The sequence below is a fragment of the Trachemys scripta genome, chromosome 20, assembly GCF_013100865.1.
Source record: "Trachemys scripta elegans isolate TJP31775 chromosome 20, CAS_Tse_1.0, whole genome shotgun sequence".
Classification (NCBI taxonomy): Eukaryota; Metazoa; Chordata; order Testudines; family Emydidae; genus Trachemys; species Trachemys scripta.
Window position 1 is genome coordinate 15,899,880 of NC_048317.1, and position 15,114 is coordinate 15,914,993.

Consider the following 15,114-nt stretch of genomic DNA (forward strand, 5'->3'; position numbering starts at 1 on the left):
TTGAATACATAATTTTGGGCATGTACCCCTTCCCTTCATTGCCTGACTCTGATCTCATTTGCCCTGAGGTAAATCAAGAGTAACTCCATTGAACACAATACAGTTGTTCAACTGTGAAACTGGTGTGAGATCAGAACCAGGCCCAAAGAATTCACTTTGGAGTGAAACCTGGTTCTATAAAGTCTCAGGGCTAGATGGTGCAAACTTTTCTCACTCCCATGCATTAGGAGTTCAGACTTTGGCCTTCAGCCAAAATGTGATTTTCATTTTTTAAACCCAATAAATAAAATCTTCTCGCAGTTTTTAATTAAAAACCCCCCAAAACTTTTTCAGCTCTTATTTTTTCCCATTTGTAAAACTGTGAAATGGCTTTAAAAATACATTTTAAAACTGAAAAATTAGATGTGCAACCAGAAAAAATCCCGTGTCTTTATACTGAATTTGCGGAGCATTGAGTGATGTCTCTCCTGGGCTGTATGGATTGAATGTGAGCGCACTCTGTGTATTGTACCCATGGTAAATCACACACAGTGTGGCAGAAGGATGCAAATTAAAGACCCAATCATGCAAACTCTCAATGAAGGGCAGTGCTTAATTGGTAATGAAAGAGGTGCTGGGGCTCAAGCAATTATTTTTCATTCATAACTGATGCAGCAAACTCAGAGGTGCCGGGGCTCTGAAGTGCCAAACCCAGAGGTGCCGGGGCACAGCCCTGGCAAGTTCTGGCACAAATTAAGCCCTGATGAAGGGCATGCAGGGCTTAATACTAAGAGCAATCCCACTGAACTCTCTAGGACCGAGCACAGTACTAAACACAGCACTTAGGAGTAAGTATTTGCAGGTTTGTGCCTTTCACTTTGAATGCACAGATTTAAAATGTAAATCCAAGACAAAGTCCAGTTAACCCCCTTTACATTAAGATAGTAGAACCCTAGCAACATTCCCTCTCGTGGTCAGTTGGTGCTGAATTCCCCCGTTTGACACACTGAGGGAAGCCAGGTGCACTGTTAGTTTCAAACATGCTTTTTTTCCTTCCCTTGGCATTCAGCCCCACTGGAATGGCTGGCTTCTGCTCTGATGTGAAGTCCTAGAATGGGCAATGAGGGTCACCTCCCATCCGCTGAGGGCCGCTGCTGGAGCACAAAGCCAGACCAGCAGGGACAGGTCAGTGCTTGTTTACTGGGGGGAGGGTATATCTAAGGTATCTGGTTTGGGGGGGTTATTTTACGTTTGTTTTTGGCAAATTCTGGCTTTTGTTTGGTACTTTTTTTTACAATGGGTGTTTAAAAAGATGTTTGCATTGTTGTAGCTGTGTTGGTCCCTGGATGTGAGAGACAAGGTGGGTGAGGGAATATCTTTTATAGGACCAGTTTTTGTCCTATAAAATAGGAGACAGGCTTTTGAGCTTACACAGAGCTGGAGAAGAACTCTGTGTTACCTCACCCACCCTGTCTGTTTAAAAAGATGTTTTTCTTGAATTATAGAAGATATTGGCCTGTGAGCTTGGGGGATTGTTACTGCTCGCAGCCCTCCCCTACTGTGGACAAGCACTGAGTGAGCATAGGGGATAGTTGGGCCCCTTCTGTCCTTGATAATGCCCTGTGCTCCCAGTAAGTGAAGGGATCTTTCTGATCTATTGACTCTCTGAGAAGCCCTGGACTCTTAGGGATGAGCTACTAGCCCTACTCTCCTGTGGGCATGCTCCCAATGACCTGCAAGACAGACGGGCGAACGGGACTTGCATTAGAGCTCTATCTGTGTAGAGACTGGTTTGAAGTTGCAGCTCAGCTCTGAGGAGAATTCCCCCAGCACAGGCATTGCATTAAAGAGCTGTGTACATAAGGCCCCTTGCGTGCCCTGGTAGAGGGGTTGGGGCAGAGGTGTGTCGGGAGAGGACAAAAGCGCACTCTGCTACGAATGTTCTGAGCAGCTCTACGTTGCAGTTACTCAGAGGCAGCCCAAGCAGGGATGCTATAACTTAGAGTAGCAACCTAGGCTGCCTCAGCTATGTTTGGGCTGCACCATCCCCCAACAAGTCCAATCCCAAGGATGCCAAGGGGACCTAAAGTTGCCTTTGGCCCAGCTCTCTCTGGGCTTTACCTGTGTGTGCAGGCAGCGCAGCACACAGTCGCCCCCAGTACTCGGACCTGCTAGCACTGTGCACTCACTCTGGATGGATGTAAATGATGACACAAGAGAATCAGGTATCAAATGTCCAGACCTATGGGTCTGAGGCATCTCCTTGCATGCTACCAGCATAAGCCTGTGTTGAGTATGTTCACTTCTGAGTATTTCACAACTCTTGCAGGTTAAGCTAGATGCCAGGGGCCAAATCCTCAGAGTAACTCCTTTCAAGTTAGTTAGATTACTCTGATTTATCCCAGTGAAACAGACAGCAGAGCTTGGCACTATATATATTTTTAAATAGTTTTCGTTTGTGGCCAGATATCTTTCTCTGAACTAAGTTTATGAATTAAGTTTCTGCCTTGAGGTTTTTATTGTCTGGCTCACGTTAGCTTTATGTACAATATTAAGTGAAACCTGTCCATGCCACAAAGCCAGACATATGGGTTACAAAGCCATGAGTGACTCTGAGACAAATGGCTACCTATTAACAATCTTAGAAGAAAGACAGAAAGGGAAATGTTGTCTGAGTCTGTGTGCTTGTGTGTGTGTAAACTTCAGAATCACGGGGCCAGTGACATATCTATCTTGATTCAAATGCTAGGCACTTTTACGAAGTTTAAAATTATGCCCATGACACATCTCCAAATGTGTGCAATACATTACAGGCAGTCCTTGACTTTATGACGTTCGAGTTATGACGAACGGCACTTACGCCGTTTATAAATTGACATCCTGTTTCAACTTTCCGACGTTGGTTTTGACTTTCCAACGTCGGTTTTGACTTTATGATGCTTAATCCAACATTGTTCTTATGGGAAAATCAAGTTACGACATTTCGACTTAAGACACAATTTTCAGGAACCAATTGTGTCGTAAGTCTGAGGACTGCCTGTAGTGAGTGATATAGCTGTCTGGGATAAATGGTATATAGGGACCAAAACAAGGATCGAAGGGGTGTAGTGGTGAGAGCAGGGACTGGTAGTCAGAATTTGTGGATTTTATTCCTGCCTCTTCCACTGACGTGAAACGTGTCATTGGGCAAATCACGCTCTCTGTGTCTCCATTTACACGTTTTTGAAGTGAGGATAATGTCACGTGTCTACATAACTCAGCGCGGCTTCATTAACATTTGTAGCGTGCTTTGAAATGCTCAGAGGAAAGTTGCTACAGAAGTTCCCAGAGTTGCCAGCAGTTCAGTCAGTCATTACGCGGAGGGAGCCGTGTTCCCAATGATGTGGGAAGATAATGGGTAGAGGAAGCACTGGAACCCCAGGTACCTATTGCCAGGACAGCTGCGTTTTGTCACACTTAAGAATCCTTTTGGGAAATGAAAGGAGTACGCGCACTATTACGTCTAAATGATTTTATAATCACCTCCAGCCTTTATTTTATTCTTCTGTCCAGTCGCTATTTTAATTATGATTATTTACCCCTGGGCACTAAAACCTCTTGGTTTTTGCCTTTTGGTTCAGTTATTCTGGTAACTCATTAAATGTCTGTGTCACATGCTCATTATTAGAAAGTGAAAACAACTCCCTAGTTGTGCCAAGGGAGAGATTTTATGGTGAATTACCATAGATAAGTAGTAGCTTAACGGCTTGAGACTCTTCTAACATTAGGCGGGTTTTTTTTTTAGACCTGTAATGCATTGCAGATCATGATGCTTCCTGTACTGAATGGTATGAGGTTATTGTCTGTGGCTGGTTTTAATATAGATTCTTGTAGCAGGATAACAGGCAATCCTATACATGTAGAAGAATTAGACTTCTCTGGTCTCAAGGACAAGGGGTGGGGAAAAAAGCCCTACTGCTTAGCTATTTTTATAGATCTTTTCTGACAGAATTTGGGCCAGGAATGAAGTTGAATCCTGTTGGGTATCACCAGCCCAACTTCAAGAAATAAATTCATTTTAAACAAGCTGACCCCTCTCACCCTGGTGCTCCCACCGAACTATGGCACAATAAACATCTTAGCTAAAGCAAAGGTCAGAAGCCAGTGTTAAACAAAAGGCTATTTACACTGAGAAGTTTGGTCTAGTGGTTAGAGTGTGGTGACTGGAAATCAGAAGTCTTGGGTTCTGTCCACAATTACCTCACAAGGATTGCACGAGGCTTAATTAAGTTATGTCAGTACATCATTTTGTGATACTCACAGGAATGGTGCTAAAGTTCAAAGTATTGTTATTTATTTACTGAAACCTGAGATTATGGACAGGGCTGTTGGTGGTGGTTCAGCTGGTATATTAGCTTGCTGTGAAGCTGGCAAATCAGACCTCTAATATGTGGCTTATCGAGTTAACCGATGGTCAGCAACTGCTGTTTGCCTGGTCACTGAAAGGAGATGCCAGGTTGTAAGGAAGAGATGGGCAAAGTGGATTGACATGAAAAAACTGGCCTGAATATCAACTGGTGACCTAATTCGGGACTGACCTGTGAACCTTTTGGGGTTCATCCATCAGGAGGTACCAGATGGCCATTTCGGATTCTTCCTCAAGTGCTTGTATGTATCTGTTCCACTTAGACATGTGCGTGCCCAGTGCATTCGAGCTGGAGAGGTCTGTATAGCAGTACCCGATGGGGCAGAGTGTGTGCTCTGCATCTCCTCATGCCTCCCCCCCAAGTGAGGGCATACTCCCCCTTCCTCTCCTTCTCATGGCCCATGGCTGTGAGCTGGAGCGCCCCATGCTCTGTCACGGTGCCCTTTCTTCTCTTTTTGAGACCTTTCTTCCTGTTAATATATAGTTAATATTTATAAATAGTTAGGTAGTACTGCTGTGTTTAGCTTTGTATAATGTTTTATTCACTTTTTAAATTTAATCCTCTTTTGTTCCCTGTGGAGTCAGCTCCCTTTGCCAGAGAGGGAGAACATTGGCTGTATTCTGGATTCTCCTGGGTTTAAACGTTGCCCCTCTTACTCATTGCTTGTTGTGCGTGGGAGAAGGTCAGATTAGGGAAAGAGGACCCCAAAATCAAAGGAGTGTTGCTTGAGCCAGCATGTAATGGAGCAGGCAATGAGACCATGGTCAGATCTGGGACTGTCAGACACAGTATTGGGTATCACAAGCCCAATTTTACCTGAGGTAAAACTTCCAAAACCAGGACAGACTGGGTTCCTCTCAATTGGAGAAGAGAAAGTGCTCCCTTTCTCCGGACCCTTCTCACAGGAACTCAAGACCTGAAAGCCTCCCCAAACCAAAAAAGAGCTCATCAGGGCTAAAAAAAGACTCTGGGTACTGACAGACTTTGAAAGAATCAAACAAGAGGCTTCCAGCACTGACTTTAGAGTGTCAGCTTCAACTAGACATTCCCTGGTACCGGATTAGCTCTTGGTACTGTTGAGTTTGCCACCAGCTGGTAGGCTTCCGCTGAGTCATGCACCATCAGAGCTTTCTGACCCAGCAACTGTTTCCATAGCTCCAGGGTTGTTGGCACTGGCTACACCTGAGGCTTATGAAGCAGCAAGTGGTTGGTTATGCGTCTCGGTACCTCTGTTCCCTCTTATTCAACTGAACAATTCAACTGTAATTTTGACTTTATCAGTACCATCTTCAATGCTGGTATCAACATCTTCATCTATCACAGCTTCATCATCCCAACTGGGACTGGTACCAACTTTGGTACTGACATTAACTCCATCTACAGGCTTGGCACTGACACACCATCTTGTTTTGGTACGGATGGCTGTTCAGTCTCGTGGCACAAACAATCACATCTGCACTGGTACTGACCACTGGTTCATTGGATGTACTTGGTGCACAGTCTTTGGCACCCATCCATACAGCTTTGATGCAGACTTAAATACCAACATTAGTACCAACCACATGGGTTAAACGGGTGCCACATGCATACCATTACACAGCTCCACCATTGCCATCAGATGATTGTAGGTCTGAGTCAGAAAATGGTAGGGGCCCATCTCTAGTACATTGAGAGGATCTTGTTACTCTCTTGACATTTCTGAGAGACATTTGAGATCTTGATCTTAGAGAAAACTCTCATACTGCAAGGAGTGTCCTTGGAGCTGGCCAGACTAGCCTTCTCTGCCATACCCAGAGTGGCCATATTGGACACCCTGAGGAGCTCCAAGTATCTCACACGGAGATTCACGTGGCCATGTCAGGCACAGATTACCTCTTCCTCAGCCTGTTCTGCTAGATCATAATCCTGAGCAGCTACTCAGGTGATCCTGCCTGTAAATGCAAGCCCACCTGTGGATCCATCTCAACAAAAGGAAGAATCACCCCTTCTAAATATTGTGTCATCCTCTCCTGATGAGGCCCGGTATCAGATTCTCCACCCCAATAACAGATTATTTTAAAATTTATAAGGATAGTATGAGACTAGTGGCAACCTCTGTGAGAGGACAAGCCCAGCTTGTCCAGGAAAGTGCCTGCAAATTAAGAGTTGTGCTGCTCATTAATGAAGCTCTAATTAGATTGTGCCAAAACCCTGTGGCAGACTCTGTCTAGCCTCACACCAACTGCAAAAAAGGACTGATAAGTGCTACTAGGTCCCTTCTCAGGGTTATGAGCAGTTTTATTTGCATCCCACCTGGACTTCCTGTTAGTCATGGCGGTGAATAAACATTCTCACCACAGCCATTTTTGTACCACTCCCAAAGAAAAAGGACCCAAAAAAGTTAATTTGTTTAGGAGAAGAATTTATTCCACCACGAGTCTGCAGATGCCTATTGACAACCATCACGTGCGTCTTCTAAATATATCTGCTGGGATTCTCTGGGGAAATTTGTGGACGAGCTTCCACAGGATGCAAAGGACGAGTTCAAAGTCGTGGTGTCTGAAGGTCACTTTGTAGCCAGATCTTCCCTTCAGGCTGCATTGGATTCCACACTCTGCAGCTAGAAGGACGTCTACAGCTGTCACCATGAGGAGATCCTCTTGGCTTCAGAACTCTGGCATAGCTGTGGAGGTCGAACAGACCACTGAGGACTTGCCTTTCAAAGGCTGTAATTTGTTTTCACAATAAAACAGGTGAAGGCTTACATAGACTCAGACTCTGATGCTCCCTTTGATCATTAGAGGTTCATACCCCAGCTCCATGAAAGAAGCAGTACAGGCTGTAGGAACAGTCACAGCAACATTTTTACCAGCCTAGAAGGAGTCATAAATCTCCAAGAAGGAGACCTACCCTATCTGCCTCTTATGGCTCTGCTAAACAACAGCCTTCAGGCTCAAAGGAGCCCATTTGACTGCCCTTTTGAGAGCAGACTACCAGCCACACAACATCTACTTTCCCTTTTCCCTCCCTTTGGAGACAAGCTGTGCCATTTTCTGGGTGTTAGGAGTTCATCACCTCAGATACGTCCTCCTAAGCATGATGAGACTGGGTTACACAATCCAGTTACTGTCTGTCTCTTACCTCCGCACTTCTTCCATTCCCTTGTGCACACTCTGTCCTGCTGCGGAGTTTGGTTTGCTCTACATGCCAATCTTGCAGCTGGGATAGTGCGGAATGGAAGTCAGTATTTCGTGGTGGTTTAAAATGTACACAGTTGATCGGGATGTGGCAAGCAGTAGCTTGTATTGTTGGGGTAACTGGTACAGTTGCCTGAAAATGTTGAGAACTCCTCTGACCTCAAGTCATGAACGTGTGGTTTAAATCCCATTCCTGGAATGTTCAGACATGAAAGCATGGTGCACTCCGTCACCTTCCTTCCCAGAGGCAGAAACTGTTGCCCATACAGTGCCCTGAACAACAATCCTCTGACCACAAGCTGGGAGGAATCTGACCTCTCTTTGAAGAAATGTTGAAGATTCCAGTCACCTGTACCTGGAGCCCTCCGTTCAGTTCTCTTGTGCATGCTTGTTCCTCTTGTCTCTCTGCACATGCTGTCTAGCTCTCTGGTTCCCTTCTTCACCTTTTAAAGCCACTTCGCATAATATAGAATGAGATGCTATCTCTATGCAGTGGGAACAAGATAAATTTATAAATTTATTTATGAATTTATTAGGCTCCTGGGAGGCAATTGGGTATAGTTACACAGGTGTCAATCAGATGCCAGACCCACTAGTGGTGCTGGCAGTTACAAATGAACAACTTTTTACTTGTGAAATGAGCAGGTTTGATCTGCAGTCAGACAGAAAATAAAACTATGGTGCCTCACATGTCTTTTACTTAGTCACTTTTCAAAGTAAAATGCACATTAATTGTAAGGGTCAAAATCTTCACCTTACTTAGCATGAAAAAAAAACAACAACACACTCACCCTGCTGAATCATGGTATCCTGTTAGAAAAATGCAAGCAGCATGAAATCCGGTGCAGCACATGACTACACAGGTTGCAATGTAGACAGAGTTGTGGTAGGAAGAACAGCAAGAAAGCTGGTAACTCTAAGAGTTCGTTTTGTATTCAGTGAGCATCTTCCTAAAAAGTCAGGCATATTTTTAATGTGTTTTTCACAGTATACATGTGAGAGTCCGTCCATTTCTTAACTCACTGTCCAAACTCCTTGTTATTCTATCCCTTCCATTATGAACAGTTGTATATACATGAAATGTTTAGTATTTACTACTCAACCTTGCTTTCAATAGAAGGGATGTCAGCCTATATAACTTGTCTGTCAAATCCAGGGGTTCTTAAACATTTCCACAGCGTGTACCACATTTTGATAGAGATTGTCACATGGACATAAGTGCTGGAACTCAGGGTGTGGGAGGTGCCGCTGCACCCCCTGGCTTGAAGTGGTTTCCATTATATACAGGGTTTACAGTTTGGTTCAATGGCTCTCAGCACCCCCACTATATAAATTGTTCTAGCACCCTGGCACATGGACACCTCACATTCAATCACACTCCATTCAGGACAGCACAGCACCTCTTTGGCAACTACAATAACCGCTTACCGGAAAGAGTAATATTAGAGAAGTGTTTACACTACTACCACCACCTTAAACATTCAGAAATCATGAGATTGGCTTAAATATTGATAGAATTTTGAAAAATGATAAACTTGGAGTGCTTTTTCTTTGTATTCTGGTTTCTGAGCCCGTAGGACACACTTGGGTCATGCTTTCAAGCTTTTCCCACAACCATAAGGGCTAGACTTTTTTTTTTTTTTTAAGGAGAGCCAAGATTTTCATGTATTCACGTCATTTCAGCAGCCAGAGCTTTCAGGAAAACACCAAATGTCATCATGAGACTTGTGGTAAAATCATGAGAGTTGGCAGCATTGTGTTTATATGTTTTTAGCCATCTTCAGTGTGATATGTGCCTTGCCTTTTTTGGGAACAAGGACTCACATTGTCCCCTTTTGCTCTTAATTTCAGCTCTGTTTCCCTGGCCCCTGGAGCTTGTCTCCTCCTGGAAAAACAAACAAACGAATCTTGCAGGAAAAGTCTAGCAACCATGACACCTCAACTTTAAAACAACAGTAGCCAAAATAAACAAGCCTATTCACTGTGGAGTAAGGGGGCTGGCTTGGGCAGGAAGGCTTTCGGAGTGGGACTAAGTTCCTCCACAGATTGGCACAGAACGCACTCTAGGATACATCAGACAAAAGGGAACAGGTGAGCTGAGAAACATGGCTGGAGACGGCAGCCCCCGTTCAGCCAAACTCCTTTTGGAGTGAATGGGACCAGGGGATAGATGCCTGAGAGTGTGATTTGGACTTGAGTGTGGGCTGCCCCACAGGATAAACTCCCCACGATTAATTTTAAACAATAGGTGTTTAAAGCTAGGCTCCAAACACCACCTTGAGGTGCCTTACTAAGTGATCTGAGTACTGTGCACCCAAAAACTCCTATTGAAGTTGCTTGTGATTAACACTTTTGCAAATTAGGTCACTTTGTTAGGGACCTGAACATGGACTGAATAGGCTAAAAGAAGCCCCACAATACTGCCCTGAGGTAGTTTATTGTTTTTTCTGCTTTACAGATGGGGCAAATGATGCACAGACAGCAAAGTCACTTGCCCCGTCACCAAGTGTGCCAGTGCTGCTCCTCTAACCACTAGCCCTCACTTGGCTTCCAGGAGCTGTCTAGGTGATGAAATGGCCTTCTTGTGGCTTCTTGTTGGAGTCTGGAAGGGGAAGAAATGCATGAACCAGTGTACAGTGGATTGGGGGACTGGAGAGTGTTTTTGTTTAATAGCCTGATTATCTCACTTTCTTCCCTCTCACCACATTAGTTTCAGTGCCTGCAGTGACACACAGTGGTGATGAGTGTTTGCTGTGCCAAAGGGAGACAGAGGGCACTGAACTTTGTTGGAATTGGTGTCTGCCGAGTTCCCCTCAGAGGAGCACATTCACTGCTTTCTGGGCTGACAAGAACAGGGCTGTTCTTAAGGGTAGAGAATAGAAACCAAGGCCATCTTATGTCCCAGTGCAAGGGAAACTACAGTTCATTAATGTTTGGAATCGTTACGTGTCCAGTAATGTTCTGCCCAATATGTCATTAATTTACTACTTTATTTTAACATGGTCTGTACAGAACTGTGGGCTTCGTAAGCTGATTTGTATTGTAAATACTGTATTTAAATCCTCTTTATTTTTTGTGGGAGGGATTTTTTTTTATCCCCATGCAAGCAGTGATGAAATAAAAAGAAAACTGTTTACTCTAACATAGCTCTATTGCTCCTTTTTCATTTGTACATTAAAGAACCTGATGGGAAACTTTGAAAAATGTCCTGCAAGGTACAATTCTGCAGATGTCATAGGATTGTTCCCCCTTCTTTCCTTGTTTATTTGTACAAGGTACATTTGCATGCAGAGGATAACTGTTTCCGTAAGAGTTCATCTGCCTCTGATTTTCCACCCTTCTGTCTCCCAAGTGTATATCTCACTTGATGGGAGGCAGAACAGTCCAGTGGAGGCAGGAGTTTAGGCTTTCTTCCCAGCTCAGCTGCATGCATGCTGTGTGACCACAGGCAAGTCACTTAATGACCCTGCCTCTCAGTTTTCCCATGTGTAGAATGATTATGATAATGTTTACCCACCTCATGTGACAGGGCCTACATAAGTTAAGTGCAAAGTATTATTAACAGGCCAGTGTTAATGATATATTTTCAACTAGTTCCCAATGCCACAATGAGAGGATGGTATCTTAGATCTGAGAAAATTGTGGGGGGAAAAAATCAAATTTCAGTATTACTGTATTTGTTGGTTTGTTTACCAACTTCAGAAACCGGAACACTATCACAGGTCAGGCATTATCTGCAGAAGAAATTAACAAATAATGTCAGATAATGGATTAATTCGAAAATGTTCTGATCGGTTTGTGAGTTAGTGATTTTAATTAAACATATACATTATTAATTGCTAATTATTTGGCCAGCTCTGTTATGACTTCGGGGCGGGGGGAGGGGGAGGAACTGCAGCTGGAACAACTGGATCTCTTCATAAACAAACTTCCCATTTTCATACCGAAAATCTCCGCGGATAACAAACGCGGGGCTGGGGTAGGAGATGGAAGCAGAAGTGGCTCCAAAGCGCACCGCTTTCCGCAGCTCTCTGACCCTGGCGCAGCTCCGGACATGGACGGGGAAGCTCTCCGGCCTCCGCTTGCAAGCCCCGGGGGGAACGGCGAGCCGCGATGCCGCTGGAAAAGCCCGCTTGCTTCCGAGGAGAGCCCGGGAGCCGCACGCTTCCCTGCCTTTGGGTTCGCTCCCCAGGGCGGCGTTCCAAGCCTCCGCTCCTCGACGGGGAGGTCGGGCAGCCGCGTCTGCCCGGGTCCGGCTCCGGGTCCCCAGCCCCGGGGCTCCGGCCGCGGCGAGCCTGCGCCCTGCGGAGCCAGCCCGGGGGCTCTGCTGCTGTTGACATTTCCGGCTGCAAGTGCCCAGCCAATTGGCGAGAGCAGGCAGCGCGCTGGAGCAACGACACATGAAATATGATAATTTTCTGCTGAAGCGCCGTGGAAGGGGGAGGGAGGAAGAGAAAGTGGCAGGGGGGGGGCGAGGGGGGGGGAGTACCGCTTGATTGCAATGGTTTGTCCGACAGGCGCTGCAGATCCAGGACGACACCGTAAACAGAAGCGCGGTGGGTGCTAAATGACAGCACCCCGGGGAGAGGCTGTTCTTCCCCGGCCGCCGAGGATGCTGCTCCGACGGCCCCTCAGGTGGGCTGGATAATGCATGTCCGCATGTGGCGGCGGGCTGAGGGCACGGGGCGTGTGTGTCTGCAATGGATGGCTGCGATCCTTTCCCTACCAGTCCGCTGGGGCGCACCAGCTTCACTCGCGCGCTGAGAGCCGGGGGCTGGGCTCGTGCTGGTGCTTGGGGGTTTCTTGTTTGCTAAAAAGAACCAGGAAATGTGCTCCGGAGAGGGTTAGCGGGCTCGCCGGCTTCTTCCTTTCGGAACGAGGTATGGAAGCGCACCGGGGATGAGCCAGGGGAAGGGGGATGAGTGGAGGCTCGGGGCTGTGCATTGATGGTACAAGGAGTTTGGAAGAACGCTGCATTGCATGCCCGAAACTGCCCATTGAAAACTTTGAGCCCTGTCCTTAGTTGTGATGGTAAGTACTTGACAGGGGCTGTTCTCTGCCTTTACTTAACCCTGTCGTGGCAAGTGGGGAGAGTAGCTGCTCCAGTAACTAGTTCGTCCCAAGATTCACTGGCAGTACAAATGATAGCGATCAGCAGAGGCTGCAGATTGAGAACTCAGCCTGTACTGTGACTAGCAGCTATTTATTTATTTATTGTTATGCCTGTTACATATTCAGCAGCTGAATGCCAAGTTTATCCGTGTATTTTTATTACCTAATGCAACCATTACATTCTTAAAGTCGGTGATGATAATAACAACATTTATTCAGAAAGCTCCTTAGCCCAGACAATGTCTGTTCCCTCTTCTTGGGTTGTGTGGCTGGGTTTTTTGAGCACCGAGTGACAGCTCTCCTGAAGTGATAATTGGTGTACTGTATCTTTAAAAGGTTAAAACCCTTTTCAAAAAGGCCTAGACTCATACTGGGAAAAGACAAGCGAGGCTTTGGCTGGCTTTGGATCCAGAAACCAGCTGCTGATTAGATTCTGCATCTTCAGGCTGAATTCAGTACAGATTTTCCAGCAGCAGGGATTCTAGGAGGAAGCTTCCGTTTGGGTTTCTTGGCCATGGTTTATTTTTATTCAGAGGAATAACAGAGGAAGGATTTGTTCCGGCTGGAGCATGCTCACAACCTGCCGGATCTCCCATTATTAAACTGCCTAGTTTGGGGCTTTAATGTACATGTTTTATTATTGCCATTGTTGTTATTCGGCACAGTCGATCTGCTAATCTTATTTTTATTTGAAAAGGAAGCTGATCTCATAATGAGCTTTTCCCTTCCTTGCTTGAAACAGGTGCTAATGAAAGAATGCAAATAGCGTTGGTTGATCAGAACACTTCATAAAGAAGGGAACAATCACCAAGCCAAACCAGCACAGAATCCGCCAGCCGTCAGACAGCAAAGGTAGGCACTGGGATTTTGCATTCTGCATGTGTCTGCGTCTGCGTGTGTGGTGGTGGTGTAGTATTTTTGACTATTGCTGCCGTTGGAGAACAGCACAGTGAGATTCCATTTTGCTGCACTTTCCTTATGAAAGGTGTCAGGTTGCTGTTGAGACAGCCTGTTGGGCTGTGCTGCTGTATGCTGTGTCTGTGTGTGAGTCTGTGTATTCCCTGGGTGGGCTGAGCTCACTGCTCTGCATGGCGTGATGGGTGAGATCTGTGAGCCTGAAGTAACCTTAGCAGTGTCAATCAGCATACATCAAGTGTGTAACCCTATCTGTGCCACGCTAAGACAGCCACACTGCTGTGCGTTCTCTTTTCATTAGCTTTGGCTGTGGCCTGAATTCATCGTCGATTGACAGCAACTTCGTTTTCTCCGAATGTAGCCATATTTTGCTCGTGGAACAGAGGAGGCCAATGTGGGTAGAAGTAAAATGTCTTGTTTGTTGGCTAAGAATAAGATTGACATGCTGCTGTTTGGGGGCATTTACCCCTAGCAGAGGTCCTGACCATTGCATTCGGGGGAAAATGGGCATGTTGCTCTCTGGGAAGCCTCCTCCTGCTAGCACCAGCGTTGTGCCACCTCTCACGGCTATGTTGAGTTGGTATGAAAAGGCCCCGTTCTGTTCTCATGTCTGGTATTCATACTCTGTCTCTGGTGAATACCCAGAGCTACTAATTGGTGTTCCATCTGATGTAAAAAAAGGGGGATTTGACCCATCCCTCATTTTCACATGAAAATCCCTGACCACAATTGAATTTGAATGTCCTCTCTCCTACACAAAGCCTGGTCACTCGCAGTTCTCCTTATACCCTGCCAAATAATATTTGGATCCAGTCAGTGTTAGGATTTTCTTATCTTCATGGGTTTGTCCTTTGCTATGAGCCTTCAGAGATTTTGGTGGGTTATTGTGACATTGTTCTGCAGATGCTGTACAGCAACCTCCATGCAGTACCTGGCTGCGTGTCTTGTTCATGCCCTCAGTTTTCTGCTGTGTTTCACAGAACTGCAAGACTGGAATTGCAGCAGCGACTGCAGAGGGCTCTTTTGGGGCCCGATTCTGCCTGCATCTTATGTATGATCTCCTGTTGCCTTCAGTGCTATGAACCTCCGAGGGCAAAATTTAGCTCTTAGCCTGGGAATCTGGAGCTAGATCTTGATGTCTTTAGGTAGTTTTGTGAACAGTCGGGATTTTGTCCTGTGTGATAGAGAACAGGTGCCTACTGTAGAAATGGCCATTCATTTTCGACCAGGTATTCAGGAAATGGTCTGCAAGAAGTTTGCCATTGATTAATTGTAAAAGCCAAGAGCGTTCAGCACATGACACGTGTTGTTTCATAGGAACACCGTAGTGAGTCCCCTAAAACCAGAATTGTTGTGGATATATCTCCCGCAGCTAATTACTTTAATTAGGAATTCATGGACACGGGTGCATGCGGTATGATTAAAACAAATTGTTGGCTCGGTGACTGTGCTGATCTGAGAATATTCCTACAAGCCCTGTTTCTCCCTCTGAGTCATTCACCACATGTCCGAACTGTCAGTAAGTT

General features: G+C 45.6%; 1 protein-coding gene across 4 annotated transcripts in view; it reads left to right on the top strand.

Moving 5' to 3' along the window:
* The first annotated feature begins 951 nt into the window (after window positions 1–951).
* HIVEP3 (HIVEP zinc finger 3) overlaps window positions 952–15,114 on the top strand; it is a 422,183-nt gene continuing 408,020 nt past the window's right edge. The window contains exons 1-2 of one of the 4 annotated variants that reach the window (XM_034753789.1): window positions 952–1,164; window positions 13,416–13,525. The gene's annotated coding sequence lies outside the window, so the exon portion shown is untranslated. Of the gene's footprint in view, window positions 1,165–12,052; window positions 12,197–12,232; window positions 12,593–12,838; window positions 13,526–15,114 lie in introns of those variants that run through there. The other 3 variants (XM_034753788.1, XM_034753785.1, XM_034753784.1) reach the window with 3 other exon arrangements.